This window comes from Bos grunniens, chromosome X (assembly GCF_055505025.1).
Source record: "Bos grunniens cultivar Pamir isolate PY7600 chromosome X, Bosgru_T2T1.0, whole genome shotgun sequence".
NCBI lineage: Eukaryota > Metazoa > Chordata > Mammalia > Artiodactyla > Bovidae > Bos > Bos grunniens.
In genome coordinates, this window is record NC_141194.1 from 15,011,168 (window position 1) to 15,031,694 (window position 20,527).

At 38.8% G+C, this 20,527-nt stretch overlaps 1 long non-coding RNA gene across 8 annotated transcripts in view; it reads left to right on the forward strand.

The window, feature by feature from the left end:
- Window positions 1-20,527, forward strand: part of LOC147339846 (uncharacterized) — a 116,253-nt gene that overhangs the window by 21,363 nt on the left and 74,363 nt on the right. For 2 of the 8 annotated variants that reach the window (XR_015159105.1, XR_015159112.1), the window contains exon 4: window positions 4,189-4,429. The exons of 5 other annotated variants lie outside the window; for them this stretch is intronic. This is a non-coding gene — a long non-coding RNA (uncharacterized LOC147339846). Of the gene's footprint in view, window positions 1-1,434; window positions 1,490-1,670; window positions 1,986-4,188; window positions 4,430-20,527 lie in introns of those variants that run through there. One more of the 8 variants, XR_015159111.1, reaches the window with a different exon arrangement.

The following is a 20,527-nucleotide window of genomic DNA, read 5'->3' on the forward strand; positions in this document are numbered from 1 at the left end:
AGAAAGAAAAGGGGAAAAAGTTGAGACACATCTTTGAGTGGTTTCAGGGTTTAACTGAAAGATTTGCCTTAAGAGGTGGCAAGAAATGGACAGTGTTCATGTACCACATGTGGAGCTCACATATCTGTGTCCTCCTGGACTCTCTCCTCATGGGAACCTGGTTGTCTCTCTCCTGTTCGTTGTGTTTCTGATCTCAGTATTTAGACTAAGATGAGGCTGAAGAGTTTCATATGGAATTATCAAACAGTTATATCTACTGTATGTCTGCCATGAGACCCTCTAGCCTGTGGGTGATGTGGGGGTGCTGGCATATAGAACTTGTTTCCCTACCCTCAAAAATACTTATAGTCTAGCTAAGGAATAAAAACTAAATCACACTGAAGTTTTTGCTTTTGCTTCTTTTCCCCCAAAGTTTTATAGCTTGGAGAAAGGTCTTGGGTCATTGAGTTAAGCTGTCATCTTACACAGAAACTCTTGTGCCTTAATTTTATTAAGAGACTTGCTGAAGGTCTTATAGATGATAAATGATGGCTGTAGCACAGAGTCATGTTCCCTTTCTGTCTCGCAGTGCCTCTTGGTGAATTATCTCCTTGAAATACTTTGTTCACAGTCTCCAGAACGCCAGATTCTCTTGGCTTTCTTCCTACTTCACTGAAGGCTTTTTCTTGTTCACCCCTGCTGATTCCTTTTCAACTGCCCAAGCTGTCAGTGTTGGAGGGCCCCAGGTCACTCTTCCCACAGCAGTTCTCCATTTACCCTCCCTCCCTTCCCTGGTGATCTCATCCACTTCAGAGCTTTAAGTATTATCTGTGTGCGATGTGTCTCCCCCTTCATTCTAGATTTACTTATCCATCTATACCTACCTGGCATCTCTGTTTGGGTGTCTCCGAGGCATCCTCAAATTTAATATACCAACAGACTAACCCTTGCTCTTCCTCTCAAACCTGATCTTCACAGAACCTTTCCCAGTTCAGTAAATGGCAGCTCCATTCTTCTCTATTCTCATTACGCTTTTATTTTTCTCCATTGCATTAATCCTACCTGACATTATCATGTTTTATTGATACATATGCATTTGTTTATTATATTAGTTAGGGTATTGCCAAATGGCTATAAGCAAGAAATCCCAGAGTACCATGGCTTGAGGAATATTGAAGTGAAAAGTCTAGACAGTGGAGTATCTCTGCTCCAGTCAGTCAGAGATCTGGGTCCTGCCACTGCGTTCCTCTATCACCTCCGAGGGCACTATCCAGGTTCCAGCTGGTAGTGAAGGGGGAAGAGAATATAAGGGAGGCACAATCAAAGTCTAAAAGCCGAATTTAGGAAGCACCATAAGTCATTGCCACTCACATTTCATCAGTGAGAATTTAGTCACCTGACCACACCTAATTCTAAGGGAAACTGGGAAATATAGTTTAGTATCTCTTTTTCCAGGGAGAGGTGCAAAATCAATCTTCGGTGGACAGCCATCAGTCAACATTTCATATGTGTATCCTTTCTCCTCATTAGAATAGGAACCCCATGAAGGTAGAGATTTTTGTTGGTCTTACTCATTTCTGTATTCTGAGCACCCAGAATAGCTCCTGCCATATGAAAAGAGCTCATTAAATATTTGTTGAAAAAATGAAGGACTGTGTCTATGAAAGCTTTCCTCCTTGACTTTACAGCAGCAAACATCTCCTGCTTAGGACAACCTGGCACTGAATTTTGTTTTTGCTTTATCACATGAGTGCTCAATAGAATACTTCATTCAGGGAAATGGGGTCTAAGATTTCTCATACCTCATCTCATTAGTGAAGCAGTTGTAAATTCTCCATCCACTAGTGTCCAAAAGCAGCCCCACAAACAGTCCCCCTGTATATTGAAAGATGACCTTGGCTAAAGGAAGAGGAGTGTTCTCCTTGGTTCAGTAGGGAGTCTGAGAACTATGTCCTACAGTGATTTGGGCTGTCCAGAGTCAAAAGCAATTTTTGCATCAATAAAGAACTGTTAGTTGAAATCTTTACCTGTTCCATGTTTCCTAACTGGATAATTTTGTGTTAACAGTACATCTTTCTGCCCCTAAATATGGTGATGTTTGTGCTGCTAATTAACCAAAATTAGAAAGATCCAAAGAGCCTGAAGAGTGGCCAGAGAAAGTCTGTGATGGTCTCTGAACTCAAGCTACTGTCTCTCATACCCCTCCCTTCCCTGGGCAGACAGAATCCTTCCTCAACTCACTCCCCTTCACAGAAGGAGCATATTCCCACAACATTTGTCCTTCAAATGTTCAGACTATAGCTTTTGAAACTTACTGAGTAACCCAAAGCACCTTGCAATAACCTTATAGGGCCAGTCATAATTTACCAAAACTTTCCTAGTGCAAACAGACGCCTCTGATGTAAGGGTTGGCTCTGTCAGGCTCCAACAGTGGAGGAGAGGAAATAACCATGAAGTTCATGAACAGAAAAAGAAGTTTCCCTTCCTTCAGGAGAAAGAAAAATCCCAACACCGTTTTCAGTTTAAACTGAGCAATGGAACAAGACATGAGACTGCAACATTTGTCTCCTTCACAAGCCTTTATTTATCAATGTTTGTACTAACATTCCCAGTGAATGTTGTTTTAGCTATTAACTCAAAAAGCTCAAAAGTGTTAAGCTGGCTGAAATCTTTGAAACCAAATAATAGTGAAGTGTTTGGGTGTTTGATTTTTGTTTTACTCTTCACATCTCAAAATGCAAAGATTGAAACTGCAAAGCCTGCAAGTGATTTTTATAAATAGAGCCAAGATTGAGGCATCATCCCCTGCTCCTTTTCAGAGAATGTGTTGTGAAATCACAATATGTTGGTGAGCTCTGGTGTGGAATCCATCTTACTAAGAACATCAATGGCAAATTTGTTTTTGGAAATTATTCTGAGTTACCTATTTATGCTTCTGAAGCCTTTTTTTTCAGGTCTTTTGGGAAATAGTAAATACTTCAAAACTCTTGAAAGAGACTGACAGTTTAATTTGTATGCCTCCCTTGTTGAATATTCTAGGACACTGAGCACAAATATTAGAGAATAAAGAAGCAGTGAATAGAAAGAGCATCAAAACAGGGTTGTTTGTTTGTTTTTTTTAAGAAAGGAGAAGTTAAAAACACACCAGTAAGCAGACCTGTTATCTGTGGCTGTGGTTAATGTTTGCTTCCAACACTTCCAAATGATTATCTTTTGGCCTGTTTCTAACTTACACTTTAATAATATGTTTACTCTTTTTAATCCAGTCTTTAAAATGTTTAAAAAAAAAAGACATGCTTGCATGAGAATATTGTTTCATTTGTCTTCTCCTTGTGTTTGAAAGACAAAGTCCTGGATAACACTGTTCAATGTGGGGGAGCAGAAGGCAGAACATACCATGCAGACCCATATCTACAAAAAAGCATTTTATGTGGTTTCCTTGTTTAGTGAGAAATTTTTAAGACTTTAGGGTTGACCAAAAAATTCATTCGGGTTTTTCTGCACAATGTTATAGAAATATTTTGAGGGGAAAAAAGATCTAACAGCTTCTATTGACTGTACTGTATTTCTGTTTGCCTCTGGAAATATAATTTACATTACCCTTTCTGAGTTTCCTTTTCATGCTTCAGTTTAGATTTTGGGTGGTGAATGCTTTACATTAGTCATCAAATGGTAAAGTACATGTCCTCAGTTTCCAAAGAGCACCTGAAAGTTGAACCTTAAAAAATAAAAAGGTATCAATCACAAAATGTCCAGAATGGGTAAATCTATAGAGACAGAAAGGTTAGTGGTTGCCTAGAACATGGAATTGCCTGGAAAATCCCATGGACAGAGGAGCCTGGTAGGCTGCAGTCCATGGGGTCATGAAGAGTCAGACACAACTGAGTGACTTCACTTTCACTTTTTACTTTCATGCATTGGAGAAGGAAATGACAACACACTCCAGTGTTCTTGCCTGGAGAATCCCAGGGACGGTGGAGCCTGGTGGGCTGCCGTCTATGGGGTCACACAGAGTTGGACACGACTGAAGCGACTTAGCAGCAGCAGACCATGGAATAAGGGGGTGAGGGGAGATAGGGAGTAACCAAAAATGGATGTATAGTTTCTTTTGGAGGGAATGAAAATGTTCTAAAATTAGAATGTGGTAATGGTTGCACAACTGTATAGTATGTAAATTATTTCTCAATGAAGCTGTTTTCTTATTTTAAGGCATGAGCTGTAACAACAACAACAACAGAAGCATGAGCTATGACAGGCTTAAAGCAATGCTTTGGGCAGTGTCAAACACACACATCCACCCACCCCTGTCCTGCCACCTTACTTACCAACTCCATCCTCAACTCATGAAAGCAGGACAGATGTAAGCATCCACTAGGCTGGCCTCAATGGAAAGAACAGATTTTCTTCAGCAAAAGAAATGGAAAATAAAAAAAGGAATTTTGGATCATTATTGTTTCTATTTGTGAGAAAATCATTGTTTTCCTGAGTCACCACACACATTTCTCAATCACAGTAAAAGTCTGAGTCCCCTCAGAAACATGGCTGATAGGCAATGTCTTACCCCATACACCTTTGTTAACAGCACTGCTTGGGCAAGTGATAGTGTGTTCTTTATTTTCAAGGGTGGACAATAAAAGGATTTCAAAATGTTGGAAATATGTTTTGAGTTTTATGAGAGAAGCTAGCATGTGAGTAAGGAGTAATTCTGCAGACTCCATAGAACTACCTGGGTTTTGGGTATTTCCTGGCTGTGGTTAGGATTCTGTTTTCACTGCTAAAGGCATGGGTTCAATTCCTGGTCAAGGAACTAAGATCCCAGAAGCCTCACAGGGTGAGAGGAACTACCTGGGTATGAAATGAAGAGACTCAAGAAGTAATCAAAAGGACTCCTCAATATTTGGTCTGCATACAGTTAGTCAGAGTGAAAGCAAGGTATAATGGCCGCATTCCCCACCCTCATCCTCTTTGCCCCCTTTGGTATCCTGATTGTGGAAATGAGAAGGGTTATCTGGTCTTTCCTACCAAACCAGTCAATCCTAAAGGAGGGTTATCTGGTGTTTCCTTTCAAACCAGTCAATCCTAAAAGAAATCAGTCCTGAATATTCATTGGAAGGAGTGATGCTGAAGCTGAAACTCCAATACGTTGGCCTCCTGATGCGAAGAGCAGACTCATTAGAAAAGACCCTGATGCTGGGAAAGATTGAAGGCAGGAGGAGAAGGGGACGACAGAGGATGATATGGTTGGATGGCATCACCAACTTGATGGACATGAGTTTGAGTAAACTCTGGGAGTTAGTGATGGACAGGGAAGCCTGGCGTGCTGCAGTCCATGGGGTTGCAAAGAGTTGGACACGACTGAGTGACTGAACTGAACTGATGTGGTCTTTGGGGTACAGGAGGATTTGTTTGTGTGAGGGGTGTTGTGTATGATGCTGTGTGTGAATACATGTTAGTTCTGCATTTACCACTTTTGTCATAGCCTGCCTCAGGGAGGGAATGAAAGTCACAAAGTACTCAAAATATTCAAGGGTAGGATAATTTTTTTAAAGATTTCCTTGAATATTGACTGGACATTTGATAAGGAATTGATGTTAAACAATTTTAAGAAGTGATATTGGTATCATGATCATATTTTTAAAAGAGTCCTTATCTTTCTGAGATACATGCTGGAATATTCATGAGTAAATATTCACAAATGAAACAATATTATAAAATACAACAATAGTATATTTTGGATTTGCTTCAAAATTTTAGGCAAAGAGGAAATAGGTGGGTGTAGAGGATGAAATAAGACTGGCCAGGAACCATTAATTGTTGTAAGTGAGTGCAACAAGTGAAGGAGTTCATTATAAAGTTCTGTCTGTTTTTATAAATGGTTGATGTTTTCCATGCCAAAAAAGTTTAAGCATTTAGAAGAAACATTTTCACAAACATTTAGAACAAAAGTTAGGGCTCATGACCAAAGATACTAAAAAGGGGGCGTTTACTAGAAATGAAACACTTGCCAAAATAATATTCTAGTATTACAACAAAAGAACAGTTGTCAAACATGAATGGAAAGGCTATTCCATAATCAAGTTCAAGTGTATGACAGTATTCCAGCAGTGTCTACCTCTGTCACCCATTTCAAAGGGAGGTGACCCAAATAGGAAGTGGCCCAGCTGAGGCTAATTGGGAGTAGCAGGCTGACGCCGGGCAGTACAGAGAGCACTGGCCTGGTGGCCTCTTGGACTGCCCACACTGCCAATCCAAGAGGAGTTTCCCAGCTTAGAACAGGAAGAAAGGATTTAAGAAAAGAATGGAAAAACATCCTTTTTTTAGATTGGAAATTATTCTGTTCTTTTTTTTTTTAAACAGGAAGGACAGACATTAAAATTAAATTCTTCCCTACCTCAATAATATAAATATCTTTGCTCATAAAATTTTTTATTCCTTAACTTCTCATTCATGCAGTTTGACCTTTCTATAGTGTGACACATTAGGATTTCAACTGACTAGCATGAAACCAATCAGGGCCTTCTGTTAACTGGAAGAATACATTCTCTGTTCAAGAGAAAATTCAGACTGATAACCAAAAAGAATATCAGAGGATTTGTCCTTTTTCTCAGAGAAGCTGTGTACGTTTTTACACCTAATTTGCAGCCATAGTTACAGTGTTTTATTTATAACTATACTATAGATCAGGAGTCTCTTTCTATAAAAGTCAGATAGTAAATTTTAGGCTCTGTAGGCCCAATGGTCTCAGCTACAGCGACTCGACTCTGCCATTACAGCAGCTTCAGACAGTATGTGAACAAATAGTATGGCTGGGTTCCAATAAAACTTGATTTATAAAAACAGCTGGTGGTCCAGATTTGACCTGCAGGCCATTGTTCACTAACCCCCGATCAACTTTATCAATAATGGGCTTCTGTTAGTTTCCTATCAGCACTGTAACAAGTTATCACAAACATAATAACTTTAAACAACACTGATTTCTTGTATTACAGTTCTGGAGATCAGAAGTCTGAGCTGGGTCTCTCTGGGCTAACATCAAGGAAGTGGGAGGACTGTGTTCCTTCTAGAGCCACTACAGGAGCATCCCTTTCCTTATCATTTCCAATTTCTTCAGGCTGCCATCATTCCTTGGCACATACCCCTTCTTCCATCCTCAAAGCTAGCAATGGCGGTCAGTCTTTCTCACATTACATCACTCTAAAGCCCTTCTGACTATATCTCTTCCACGTTTAATGATCCTGTGATTACAGTGAGCCCACTTGGATAATCTAGGAGAATCTCACTGTGCAGTCTGCTCATTAGCCACCTTAATTCCATCTCAATCTTGAGTCCCCTTTGCCATGTAACATAATACATTTACAGATTCTGGGAATTAGAACACAGACATCTTTGGGGTATTCACTATTTTCTCTATCACAGGGCCTAATAGGAGACAACTCGGTTAGGTTTTTGCTCATTCTTGGCAGTTGGCTCATGTCTTTGGGAAGAATGAGGGTAGAGGAAGACTAACATTTCTGGCTTTAAAAACAGGGCAGCTCATTTAGTGGGATACAGAGGACTGTGTATATCAGAGCACACTGAGGGAGCAGCATAGGACATAACAGAGCATGGGCTCTCGAGTATAGTGTTTCACATCCCTGCTCCACCACTTGTGAGACCTTGAATCAATTACTTGCCTTCTTTGCAGTATTAGTTTCCGGACTTCCCTGCAGGCTCAGACAGTAATGCGTCTGCCTACAATGTGGGAGACCCAGGTTCGATCCCTGGGTTGGGAAGATCCCCTGGAGAAGGAAATGGCAACCCACTCCAGTATTCTTGCCTGGAAAATCCCATGGATGGAGAATCCTGGTAGGCTACAGTCCATGGGGTCGCAAAGAATCAGACATGACTGAGCGACGTCACTTTCTTTTTCTTTTCATGGATGGAATGGGAATGGTAACAGCTCCCTTGAAGCTGTTAATGAAATAAGATTAAATGGGAAGCAACCAGCATAATGCCTAGCCTACAATTTAATGCTATTTCTGCAGAACTATGGGGTTCTACTTTGAGTCCAGCCAGGTCCTGCTGAACACAATGGCCACAAGGAGAAAGCATGCTATGGCTTAATTTCCCTGAAAGGCCAATTTTGGTTCTGCCCCTACTACAGCACTGTAATTGGGTCCTAATGATGAAGTCTAAAGCAACGTTCATAGGACCTTAAAATAACAGTGTACATCAGCACCTAGTTAATAAAAACCTTCTTAGAGTGATAATACCTCAAAATATTTTCTCTTCAAGTACTCTGGCAGATCATTCACTGGGGACACTGCTGAGGGCTTGCCAGGTGGAGTGCTCATCATATGTTAAAAATAGATGTCAGAAGGCCATTCAATAAATGCAACAGGTTTTATAGTCTTAAGTGATATTAAATAGCTTTAGCGAGGGTGTAGGATAAAGTTCTTCAAATATAAAAGCAGAATTATTTTCATTTTGAGAGTCAGTCATGTGATTTTTTTCCCCTCTTTTTAAAATATTTTTTATTTTTTAAATTATGAAAGTGTGATAACACATTTAGAGGAAACTTGGAAAATACAGAACAAAGTTACATATAGTTCCACTATATATTGCAATTTTTTAAAGTAATAAATGAAGATTTTCAGTTGGAGTTTCAATATCAAACTCTCTTAATAGAATGAATAGACAGAAAAGTAGGATATAGTCGACCTGAAAAGCACTGTGAACCAATTCAACATAATTAATACTTATACAATTTTCACACAACAGTAGGTACAAATTCTATTCAAATTCCCATATACTATAAACTAGGAGACACTGGACCATACCCAGGGACATAAAACAAGGTGCAAAAACTTCATGGTCGAAAGATATTGAAATCATACAGAGTCTGTTCTCTTACCACTGTGGAATTATGTTAGAAATCAATATCAAAAGATATTTGACAATAACCCACATATTTTCAAGTGCAATGTGACATTTACCAAGAGAGATCTTTGACTTAGCCATTGAAAGCCTCGGTAAACTTAGAAGACTGAAAAAACACAGAGAATGATTACAGAGAAGAAAGCATTAAAATGGGAAATTATTATCAAAGATACTTTAAAAACCCTGTGTGTTTGGAAATTAAATGTTCACTTTTAAACTATGGGTGTATCTAAGAAGTCATGGAAAAGGCAATGGCACCCCACTCCAGTACTCTTGCCTGAAAAATCCCATGGACGGAGGAGCCTGGTAGGCTGTAGTCCATGGGGTCGCTAGGAGTCGGACACGATTGAACGACTTCACTTTCACTTTTCACTTTCATGCATTGGAGAAGGAAATGGCAACCCACTCCAGTGTTCTTGCCTGGAGAATCCCAGGGACGGGGGAGCCTGGTGGGCTGCCGTCTGTGGGGTCGCAGAGAGTCAGACATGACTGAAGTGACTTAGCAGCAGCAGCAAGAAGTCATAACAAGGAAAATTAGAAACTATTTGTAACAGAATAAAAATGGGAAAAGAATTTATCAGAATTTGTTGCATTCAACTGAAGCTGTTCAATGCAACTAAATACAGTGTGAAATCTTGAAAAGATATGAAAACCAATAATGGACACTAGCATAAATGTGAAATTTGAACAAAAATCTGTACTTTAGCTAATAATACTGTGTGCTGTGCTGTGTGCATAGTTGCTCAGTCGTGTCCTTTGTGATCTTATGGACTGTAGCCCGTCAGGCTCCTCTGTCCATGGGGTTTCTCCAGGCAAGAATACTGGAGTGGACTGCCATGCCCTCCTCTAGGGGATCTTCCCAAACCAGGGATAGAACCCAGGTCTGCTGCATTGCAGGTGGATTATCACGTTAATTACTTTCTTTCTTCTTTTTTTACAACATAGTATTTCTTTAAATTCTCAGAATTGGATTACAAGTTGCAAGGCTCATTCAAAATTTTTTATTAAAAATTACTAAAATAATAAGCTTTCTAGGCTTTTAGCAGTAATACTAGATGCCAGAATACATGGAACTATATCAAAGGTTTGAGCAAATGTAAATTAGAAGTCTAACACTTTATTCATACTTAGTGAAACAAGTGGAGCCAGAATGTCATACATTTTTTAGCTAAGCAAAAATTCAAAGTTTTCTAAAATATATATATTATGCATACTATATATATGTATACAAAAGCTTTTCTACTACACTTGATAAAGGCTTGAGAAAAAAAAAGAGAGAAATTGGAAACTAAATGAAATGGGAGCACTGAATATGAAATAGAAAAAGTGGAACAGACTAGATAAAAGATCATCATATAGTTGAATTGTTTTTAAACATGACTGCTCTTTAGAATCACAGAGCTTTGGAGAAAAAAGCAATACCTGCGTGTTTGTATTTTTCAAAAAATTCCATGGTAATTCTAATGTGCATCTGGATTTTAAAAAGTGATTACAGGTTTTTCTATTAAATGGTAATTTTAGTGGTACAGAATTCTGTTATTTTCTGTTGATCAATCATGATACAATGGTATTAAAATGAGTAATAAAAAATAAAATTTTTTTAAAAATTAAAAAAGGAATAACAGTTACATAATCACAATAGTAAAAGATTCTTATCAGTTTTCACAATCAGTAGTCAGATAAAAAATAAAAGACAATTACAAGCCATAATGGAAACATGATTAACCTAACAATATAAAATAATTGCATACAATATGGGGAATTAAGTAAAAGTGATGGGGTAAGTAGAAGTGCATACATGAATATGTTTTCATCCACCCAGCCAGTCTATGTCTTTTGGTTGGTGCATTTAATTCACTTATATTTAAGGTAGTTATCGATATATATGATCCTATTACTATTTTCCTAATTGTTTGGGGTTTATTTTGTGTCGATCTTTTCCTTCTCTTGTGTTTCCTACTTAGAGAAGTTCCTTTTTCATTTGTTGTAAAGCTGGTTTGGTGGTGCTGAATTCTCTTAACTTTAGCTTGACTAAAGCCTTTTGATTTCTCCATCAAATCTCGAGTCTTGCTGGGTAGAGTATTCTTGATTGTAGATTCTTCCCTTTCATCACTTTAAATTTATCATGCCATTCCCTTCTGGCTTGTAGAGTTTCTGTTGAGAAAGCAGCTGATAACCTTATGGGAGTTGCCTTGTATGTTATTTATCATTTTTCCCTTGTTTCTTTTAATATTTTATCTTTGTCTTTAATTTTTGTCAGTTTGATTATGTGTCTCAGTTTGTTCCGCCTTGGGTTTATCTGGCCTGGGACTCTCTGTGCTTCCTGGACATGGTTGACTATTTCCTTTGCCATGTTAGGGAAGTTTTCAGCTATTACCTCCTCAAATATTTTCTCAGGTCCTTTCTCTCTCTCTTCTTCTGGGACCCCTATAATGCAAATGTTGGTGTGTTTAATGTTGTCCCAGAAGTCTCTTAGGCTGTCCTCATATTTTTTCCTTCTTTTTTTCTATTTTCTGTTTTGTGGCAGTGATTGCCACCATTCCATCTTCCAGGTTACTTATCCATTCTTTTGGCTCAGTTATTCTGTTATTGACTGCTGCTAGTGTATTGTTCATCTCTGTTTCTTTGTTCTTTAGTTCTTCCAGATCTTTGGTAAACATTTCTTGCATCTTCTCCATTCTTTTTCTGAGATCCTGGATCATCTTCACTATCATCCTGAATTCTTTTTCTGGGAGGTTGCCTATCTCTACTTCATTTAATTGTTTTTCTGAGGTTTTATCTTGTCCCTTCATCTGGGATATAACTCTCTGTCTTTTTACTTGGATTAACTTTCTGTGATGTGGTTTTCATTCTGGCAGCTTCAGGATTGTGATTCTTCTTGCTTCTCCTTTCTGCCCTCTGGTGGATAAGGCTAAGAGACATGTGTAAGCCTCCTGATGGGAGAGATTGGCAGTGGGAAAAACTGGGACTTGCTCTGGTGGGCAGGGCCATGCTCAGTGAAACTTTAATCTGATTGTCTGCTGATGGATGGGGCTGCGCTCCCTCCTTGTTAGTTGTTTGGCCTGAGGTGACCCAGCCCTGGAGTCTACAGGCCCTATGGTAGGGCTAACGGTGACCTCCATGAGAGCTCACACCAGGGGGCACGTCCCAGGATTGCTGCTGCCAGTGCCCCCATCCCCACAGCAAGCCACTGCCATCCCATGCCTCTACAGGAGACCCTCCAACACTAGCAAGTAGGCCTGGTTCAGTCTTCTGTATGGTCACTGCTCCTTTCCCCTGGGTCCTGGTGTGTGCAAGACTTTGTTTGTGCCCTCCAAGAGTGGAGTCTCTGTTTCCACCAGTCCTATGGAAGTCCTGTAATCAAATCCCAGTCAGTTCAGTTTAGTCGCTCAGTCGTGTCCAACTCTTTGAGACCCCATGGGTCCCACTGGCTTTCAAAGTCAGATTCCCAGTGGATTCCTAGTCCTTTTGCTGGCTTCCCAGGCTGGGAAGCTTGATGTGGGGTTTAGAACCTTCACAACAGTGGGAGAACTTCTTTGGTATTATTGTTCTCCAGTTTGTGGGTTGCCCACCTGATGGGTATGGGGTTTGATGTCATCGTGATTGCACCTCTCCTACCATCTTGCAGTTCTTCTTTGTCTTTGGACATGGGGTATCTTTTTATGATGGGTTCCAGCATTCTCCTGTTGATGGTTATTCAACAGCTAGTTGTGATTTTGGTGCTCATGCAGGAGCAGATGAGTGCATATTTCACCATCTTGAACCAATCCTTTTATGCTGCTGATGCTAAGTCACCTCAGTCGTGTCTGACTCTGTGCGACCCCACAGACGGTAGCCCACCAGGCTCCCCCATCCCTGGGATTCTCCAGGAAAGAACACTGGAGTGGGTTGCCATTTCCTTCTCCAAATGTTTTCAATAAACAAAGTTTCAGCATGTTTTTGTGCATTGTATGTGTCCTCTGCCAGTAAGGTATTTGTTAAAAATCTCATTGGCATCTTTTGGCATTTTATAGAATCTATAAAAAGGGCAAAATTAGTTGCCCAAAACTACCAAAAAAATCCATACTAATGGCAAGCCAGAGAAATGTTGGCTGGCAAACCAGCCCCAGACACAAAGGCCAGAGACCTAAGAAAGAGGCAGCCCACTCCAGGTTGACGGGTGGCAAGTTTCATAAGCAAGGGAATTTATCCATGAGGCTTATCTTGGGCCACCTCAAGACAAGTTGATCTCCACAGCTGTCCACCAGAATCTAAAAATGTATAGGCACCTTAACCGGATTCCGTCACATACACAATTCAGAATGATCTCATCATCATGTGGCTATATCAAGGCTTGTATCCTTTGTGCAACTTCTTGGGGTGAGAAAGGCAAGTGGAACCACATTCCAAGTGCAGGGGAGAAAGTCAGGAGCTCCCAATTGCCCAGATCCTGGTCAACCACTGGTCACATCTTCTTGATGACCACCTCCAATAAGAAAGGAATCCTAAATCCCATTTTGATGCCCTGATGACTGACATTCCCTTGTAGCATTAAATGAAAACGAAATCATTCCCTCATAGAGAACTTCCATAATAACAGGAGAAATATTGACATATTGTATCGGGGTCATTTTTTTGTGGTCTAAGTATCAAAATTGGAAGCCTCCAAGCTGCTCCAGATGCACACCTATATTATTTTTATCTGGAACAGCAGCTAAAATGGAGATTATTCTCAAATGCAAACAGTTTCATCATTCAGATAGGGTTTCCCATGTTTTAAGAATTCTCCACTTCGGAGTAAATCCTTAAAGTGAAGCTGACTCATGTACCCCATGATTAACTGTAACTTCTTTTCCTTTCTTCCTTCGGATCCTTTCCACAATGTCAATTTTTCCTGTGGCAGCTAGCCAAAATCCCTCAGCCAGACAAACTAAGAGAATGATGACCACTTTTTTAGTAAGTGAAAGGTCTTTAAAAGCAATTTCAAGATCTCCAATGAACTTGGAGATAGGTTACTGTCTAATTATATTTTAAAAAATCTGATTATGATAGCAATAAATTGAGGAAAGGGCACAAATGGATAAAGTGCTTGTGGACTGCTTCACTGTAACTATTTAAATCTGTATCAATGGTTTTGGTGATTCATTTATCAAAATAGATTTATAAAATATAATCAAAAGTTATCTTATGTCCAAGGAATATATGTAATTCAACCAGATTCCAAAATTTAAGCCCTTGGAAGAACTGGCCACAGGCATAAAAGGATGTCATTTCCATGTGGTGAATATTGAGTTTGTCCCTTCTTCACATTTACTGCTATCGATCATTTCATAACAATATCTTACTCTTGTTTCTCTTAGCTGACATATGTGTTTTAGAAGTATGAAATTCTCAAAAGTAAAACATATCTTTTTAATGGTAGTACTCCTTGGTGATGAGAACATGAAATGAGCCCCCAGACACTTCTGATGTAAATTAGAATAGCCTGTCTGTTATTTGGCAATAGTATGTCAAAAGCCTTAAAATCATGTCTCACCTTTAATCCAGATAGTCCATTTCTTTTCTAATAATTAATTAATTTTATTTTTATGATTATTTTTGTCTGTGCTAGGTCTTTGTTGTTGCCAGGGGGCTTTCTCTAGTTGTGGTGAGCAGGGCTACTCTTTGTTGTGCTGCCTGGGCTTATCATTGCGTTGGCTTATCATTGCATTGGCTTCTATTGTTGCAGAGCATGGGCTCTGGGATACATGAGCTCCAGTAGTGGCAGGAGGATTCTTAACCATTCTTAACCACTGGACCACTAGGGAAGTCCTCAGGTACTCCATTTCTTGAAATTTATTGGAATAAAACCATAAGCAAGGCATGAGAAAATGTATACTTTTGTACAAAAAGGTTCATCACAGCACTGTTTATAATATCAAAAACTGAAAACCATCCGTCCCCAATTAGAGAATCATCAGTTAAATGCATTATAACATATGTTCATATTATGTGATACATCTACTCAATAAAAACCATGCTTTAAAAGAATTTGGTAAAATGGCTTAAGCTGTGGTATTGAGTTAAATAAATTATACACAACATGCACAGTTTCCATAACTGCAGGGAATGGGCAAGTAGGTTTTAGGCACAGGCAGAAGTCCAATTACCAGAACTAGGACATAGAGTTGCGGCTGAACTAGCAGTCATGGTGACAAACTGAGTCCTATGGAGATGGGCTACATTTCTTTAAATCTCTCCTGAAGATGTCAAAATTGTTTTCATTACACTCCTGAATTCTTGTTCCGTTCTAATGTAGACCAGTTTACCATTTCTTTAGTACTTCCAACCGATGGCTTCAGGGCTTCCCTGCCACCCAGATCAACTTATCAAAGCCCTTTCTCAACCAAAAACATTTCCTTCTTTTAGAGAACTTGGGTACAAACTGGAAAGCATGATATTTTTGCTTGCCCCATTGCACATCAATACCCTTTGGGTTAAAACCTGTTAGAAACCCCCTGTGTGTGTGCATGCTAAGTCACTTCAGTCATGTCCAAATCTGTGCAACCCTGTGGACTGTAGCCTGTCAGGCTCCTCTGTTCATGCAAGTCTCCAGGCAAGAATACTGGAGTGGGTTGCCATGACCTACTCCAGCAGATCTTCCTCACCTAGGGATAGAACCTGTGTCTCTTACATCTCTTGCATTGGCAGGCGGGTTCTTTTACCACTAGTGCCACCTGGAAAGCCCTAGAGACCCCCTAGAATGGCTAAAATGAAAATGACTGACAATGCTAAGTGTTGATAAGGCTGTAGAGCAATTAAAACTCTCATAAGCTGTTAATAAGAGTGTAGAATGATAAAACAGTTTGGAAAACTTACAGTTTCAATAAATTTTAACACACATCTATCTTATGACTCAGCAATTTCACTACTAGATATTTATTTAAAAGAAATACCATATATTCCCAGAAAGATTTATACAAGAATGATCATAGCAGCCTTAATCATAATAACCCAAACCAGAAATAGCCATATGTTCTTCAACAGGAGAATGGCTAAACAAATTAAGGTACATATATACAATAAAATACTACTCAGTATTCACAACATGGATGAATCTTACAGACATTATGCTGAGTGGGGAAAAAATAGACACAAGAGTATATATTGAACAATTCTGTTCCAATGAAATCCTAGACTAGGTAAAACTTATCTATGGCTATACAGACATATGAAAGTGAGGTGAGATATTTTCTATACCTTTTTCTGAGTGGTGGCTACATGAGTGAAGATGATAGAAAAAAATCTATGCACTTAAAAACTATGCTTTTTATTATATGTAAATTATGTCTCAATTTTTTAAATTAGAAAAAGAATCACCCCAAAATATAACCTGCTAGGACATGTTTGGACCTTAAAATGAGTCTTTCACACCCATTGGGGAAAAGGCAGGGATTAATATTTGGGTTTTGTTGTGTACCAGGCTGTGTGTGAGACACTTAAAATAATCAGACTTCCTCCTGAAATACTAGGTAAATAGAGGAACCAAATGCAATTCTGTGATATTTCTTATCAAGCCCTTTTAAGAGTAAGTATCTCAGGCATTTAATGGCAGATGGGACTTTTAAGGAATTTTCATTTCTGGATGAACTAATAGTTTTCCCAATAGTTTATCTTGAAAATGATGGTAATACCCATCCAGTTTACTACTACAATAAAGAAAATAGTTCTACATAAATGTGATGAAATTTATTTGTCCCAAAAAGATTATATTTGTCAGTTGAAGGGTTTAAATTTGTATTGAAATGCTAAATTTACATTTGACAATGATAAGTCTTCCACCAAGTCAAAAGCACACCAAACCAATAAATTTTCCTTTGAGCCACAACAAATCTTTTAATAAGATTTTATTTCAAGAATATAACAATCAAGGAAAATTCCAGATGTTCGTTTTATAAAGCCAAAAGGAAGAATAGAACAAGAATAACCCATAAAACAGAAGTCGCTATTTGGGAGAGAATAAATGAAGTGTTCAGGCAAAGAAAAATGGATTTAGGTTTTTGGCTCAGACGGTAAAGCTTGTCTGCCTACAATGCAGGAGATTTGGGTTCAATCCCTGGGTTGGGAAGATCTCCTGGAGAAGGAAATGGCAACCCACTCCAGTATTCTTGCCTGAAAAATCCCATGGATGGAGAAGCCTGGTAGGCTACAGTCCATGGGGTCACAAAGAGTCGGACACGACTAAGCTACTTCACTTTCACTTTCTTAAGAGATAAACAGAAGATGAAAGGCTATTGGTGAATAGAATCTATTATCACTGTACTTGTTGACTAAACAGATATGACCCTTGGCTCTTTAATTTAGTGCAAAAAGATGTTTGTGATTTCAAGGAAATTACTTTTTATTGTCATTCCATATTTATTTATAGGACATCTTTTGGAAAGAAATTAAAAATTCTTTATTTTCAGCTGTCAGTACATCTCTTTTGTTCATAAAAGAAAGTCTAAACTTTAAGCCTGATATTTAAAGAATTCTTTTTTAATTATCTGGCCCAAAGTTATCTAACATTTATCTCCTACTGCTTTTCTACACTTGCACTTTGGTCTAGCCAACACACTCTTAAAACAATCAAAAGATGACAGAAGAAATCACAAGGAAAATTAAAAAAATCTTAGACACAAATGAAAACACACAGCATACCAAAGTAATAGAATGCAACAAAAGTACTAAGGAGAAATTTATAATTATAAATGCTTACATTAAAAAATAAGTTTTTGTGCTCACTAAAAAAAAAAAAGATTAAGTCAACACTAGCTTTACAATTTAAAGAACTAGAAAAAGAACAAACTAAATCCAAAGCCAGCAGAAAAAGACATAATGAAGACTAGAGTAGAAAAAATAATGAAATAGAGAATAGACAAACAATAGAAAATCCACCAAAATTTGGTTCTTTGTAAAGACTAACAAAATTGACAAACCAGGGACTTCCTTGGCAGTCTAGTGGTTAAGATTCTGTGCTTCCAAAGCCAGGGGTGTGGATTTGATCCTTGTTTGGGAAACTAAGAGCCCATATGCTATGCAGTGCAACCAAAACATTTTTGGTGGTTTCCCTGGTGGCTCAGACGGTAAAGAATCTGCCTGCAATGTAGGAGACTCAGGTTCGATCCCAGGGTTGGGAAGATCCCTTGGAAAAGGTAATGGCAACCCTTTACTCCAGTATTCTTGCCTGGAGAATTCCATGGACAGAGGAGCCTGGTGGGCTACAGTCCATGGAGTCGCAGTGAGTCAGACTTTCACTTTAGGTAGACTAAGGGAAAAATAGAGAGTGGGGCTTCTGTAGTGGCTCAGATGGTAAAGAATATGCCTGCAATGCAGGAGACCTGGGTTCAATCCCTGGGTCGGGAAGATCCCCTGGAGAAGGAAATGGCAACCCACTCCAGTATTCTGGCCTGGGAAATACCCTTGGACAGAGGAGCCTGGCAGGGTGGCAAACAGTTGGACACGACTCAGCAACTGAGCACATATACACTACATTAATAGAATAAAGGAAGAAATCACATGATAATCTCAAATGATGCAGGAAAGGCAACTGACAAATTTCAACAACTTTTCATGACAGAAACACTCAACAAACTAAGGAATAGAAGGAAACTACCTCAACGTAATGAAAGCCATAAATGAAAAATTCACAGCAAGTATCATACTCAATGATGAAACACTCAAAACTTTTCCTGTAAGCTTAGGAACAAGACAACTGTGTTCGCTTTCACTGATTCTATTCAACATATTACTGGAAGTTCTAGGCAGAGCAGTTAGGCAAGAAAAAGAAAGAAAAGGCATCCAAATTGGAAAGGAAGAAGTAAAATTATCTCTGTTATCAGATACATGCTCTAATATGTAGAAAAGACTAAAGATTACACACACAAACTGTCAGATACACACTGTTTAGTTGGAGTGTGTGTCCAACTTGTTAGAAGGGTCAACTACCTAGAAATGGGTCCTTTTATCCTTCAAGTAAAGGCCCCAGACCCTAGCATGGTGTATATCTGATCAACTCAGTTCCAGTTTCTGGACTTGTCACAATCATTATTCAAGAAAATGATTACAGAGATCAGACCAACATGGCATGCTGAACCCACATGCCAGTCTCCCCTTCTCATCCTCAAAGCCATTGAAATGACAGAACAGATATTAATACACGCACACAATTTTTAAAATGATTAACACGTGTCAGTGCTAGAGAATAGAAATCTCTGAAAGACTTCAAGCAAATGAGAGAATAGAAAGCAGAATGCAAGAATAAATTAGAGATTTTAGAAATGAAAATTTTGGTTGTTAAAATTTTCTGCCCTGGGTTTCCTGGTTACTCATAAGATGTCTTGGTAGGGGAAATAAAGCATCCTAAGCCTCATGTCTCAAACAACATGTCCTTCACAATTAAAATCTATATATAGATGAAGATAAAGATCAAGTAGAATCATTACCAGAATTTGGATTTGGAAACTTTTGCAATTCTGAAAGAACAAGACGAGTCTAACCAATTTGCTAGCCCAGCAGGAATGATGTTACTTGTATAATGCTTGAGTGATTTTCTAGTAAATCACTCCTTGCTAGCAATGAAAAAAAAAAAAATCATGAGATTCCATACAGTGCAAATTGTGGCTGGTGCACTGGGATGACCCAGAGGGATGGTATGGGGAGGGAGGTGGGAGGGGGGTTCAGGAGAGGAACACGTGTACACCCGTGGCGGATTCATGTTGATGTATGGCAAAACCAATACAATATTGTAAAGTAATTAGCCTCCAAATAAAATAAATAAATTAAAAAAATTATGACAAATGCCAAAGCTGTATTGGAAGCCTTGAGAGAACCACCTGACTTTTTCATACAGTTTGCAGTCCCTAGACTTTTAAAGTCTTAGCTGGAAATACTAGAAATATAATTTTTCTCGTGTTTTGAAGTTTACCTACCAAAGACATGGAGTGATTCTGGTGCTTTACAAAAAAATAAAAAGGAAGTTTAAATGTGATCCTGGAAAACAAATTAGCGTGTAATGAAATGATTTTAAATTATCTAGTAAATTCATTATCTGCCTGTAATATTTGGCATGATTACAACAGAGCTGCATTAACATGTTAGAGAAATATGGAATGGTCAGGATTCAGAATTATCTAATTTCTTAATGAAGAACAAATAGGGCATTTAGTTGAGAAACAACAGTTCCTTTGAACTGCAAATTAACTCAATATTAGCTTATTGTGGTTTCAGTGTATTTAATATTTCATCACAGTAGGAAGTCTACCAGGCTTGCAGCAGGAGATCCGAATTCTAATTTCAGATCTCTTGCTACATGCCTCATATCTTTGGACAAATCAGTTAACCTCTCAGAGCCTCAGTTTCCTCATCTTTAATATGAGGGGGCTAAACTAAAATATTCTCAAAGGTTTCTTCTAGCACTAAAATATTGTTGCTCCATCTTTTCCTCACCCCCAGCCCTTTTTTATTCCCATACCTCCTTCCTCTATTTCAGGCTCCCTAAGCTAATTCTGCTGCCTCTACTTCCCGCACTGCCCAGGGTTATTCTCTATGACATCAGCCAATCCTAGACAGCAGCACCTTTCCCAGGCTTCCTCCTCAGGGACACTAATCAAAACTTACACTCATGTGTCCT